The sequence below is a fragment of the Apium graveolens genome, chromosome 3, assembly GCF_009905375.1.
Source record: "Apium graveolens cultivar Ventura chromosome 3, ASM990537v1, whole genome shotgun sequence".
In the NCBI taxonomy this organism is placed as follows: domain Eukaryota; kingdom Viridiplantae; phylum Streptophyta; class Magnoliopsida; order Apiales; family Apiaceae; genus Apium; species Apium graveolens.
In genome coordinates this window covers 148711036-148712792 of record NC_133649.1, presented here as the reverse complement: position 1 = coordinate 148712792, position 1757 = coordinate 148711036, and the positions used below count along the sequence as shown (strand labels likewise).

The 1757-nt window shown below is 43.0% G+C and overlaps 1 non-coding gene across 1 annotated transcript; it reads right to left on the bottom strand.

The window, feature by feature from the left end:
* Nucleotides 1-882: 882 nt before the first annotated feature.
* LOC141715940 (small nucleolar RNA R71) lies at nt 883-989 on the bottom strand. Its single transcript, XR_012572680.1, has one exon. It is a non-coding gene; the product is annotated as a small nucleolar RNA R71 (small nucleolar RNA).
* Nucleotides 990-1757: the final 768 nt, after the last annotated feature.

The following is a 1757-nucleotide window of genomic DNA, read 5'->3' as shown; positions in this document are numbered from 1 at the left end:
TTAAGTGGTTAATTAAGTAGTTAATTATAGTTAATATTTAATCAACAATTTTAAGTGTTATTATCTTAACATTGAGAAGTAATCATACATTGGTGAGTGAGTTTAATTAGACAATAAATTAGTCTGAGTCTCTGAGGGAACGAACTAGAAAGTATTCTATATTACTTGCGAACGCGTATACTTGCGTGAATATTAGTGCGTGATTTCGCCCTAACAAGTTTTTGGCGCCGCTGCCGGGGACTCGGCGTATTTGTTTAGTTTATGTACTTACCATCATTGGTCATTAGGACTCAGTGATTAGGACGTAGTAGTTAATTACTCTTTTCGGTTGTGTTTCAGGTACTTTAGCAAGCGTTTATGCAAACTCGTTCTCGTGCTCGCAAGAGGACATTAGATACAGCTGAGGAGAAAGACGAAGTTCTTGATACTCCGGAGAAGTTAGATTTTGAGGATTCGGATTCAGGAACTGAGCAGAAAGAACCAGTAAACATGGGAGATCGTATTGTTCAAGCTGATCCAGCTCTTATGGATTTTTCTCGGCCTAAAATTGATGACATTCAGTCAAGCATCCTTCATCCGGCTATTCAAGCTAACACCTTTGAGATCAAGTCGGGCACTATTCAGATGGTGCAGAATTCTGTTTCTTTTGGAGGAGCGGCAACTGAAGACCCCAACATGCACATAAGGAATTTTGTCGAGATCTGCAGCACTTTTAAGTATAATGGCGTGACTGATGAGGCTATCAAGTTGAGGCTTTTCCCATTCTCACTGAGGGATAAAGCTAAAGACTGGTTACATTCTGAACCAGCTGGGTCCATCACTACGTGGCAAGATCTTGCGCAAAAGTTTCTGGTGAAGTTTTATCCAATGGCAAAGACTGCTGCTATGAGGAGTGCTCTTACTCAGTTTGCGCAGCAACCTACAGAATCTATGTGCGAGGCTTGGGAACGCTACAAGGAAATGTTGAGAAAATATCCACATCATGGAATGCCGGATTGGATGGTAATCACTGGTTTTTATAATGGTTTGGGGGCCCAATCTCGGCCCATGCTCGATGCAGCAGCTAGAGGCGCCTTATGGGCTAAAAGCTATACTGAGGCGTATAATCTTATCGAGACGATGGCTGCAAATGAGCATCAAAACCCAACTCAGAGGATGACATCAGGCAAGGTAGCAGGTATTCTGGAAGTTGATGCAGCCACCGCTATTGCAGCCCAGCTCCAAGCGCTATCAATGAAGGTTGATTCTTTGGCTACGTATGGAGTTAATCAAATAGCTATGGTTTGTGAGCTTTGTGCAGGTTCTCATGCTACGGATCAGTGTTCTCTTGTCAACGAATCTGTTCAGTATGTGAATAATTATCAGCGACAACAGCAGCCTGTGCCAGCAACCTATCATCCTAACAACAGAAATCATCCAAATTTCAGCTGGGGTAATAATCAGAATGCTATTCAGCCACCATATCAGCAAGGAGTGAGTAAACAGTTTAACCCACCTGGATTCCAGCAACCACAGCAGTATGCTACAAGACAATCATATCCTCAACAGGGAAGTGCAGCTGCACCTACTAGTGCTGATTTTGAGGAACTTAAGCTGTTGTGCAAGAGTCAGGCGGTTTCTATCAAGACCTTGGAAAATCAAATCGGTCAATTAGCCAATGCAGTGCTCAATCGTCAACCTGACACTCTTCCCAGTGACACGGAAGTACCAGGCAGGAAGGAAGCTAAAGAGCAATTCAAGGCTATTACCTTAAGGTC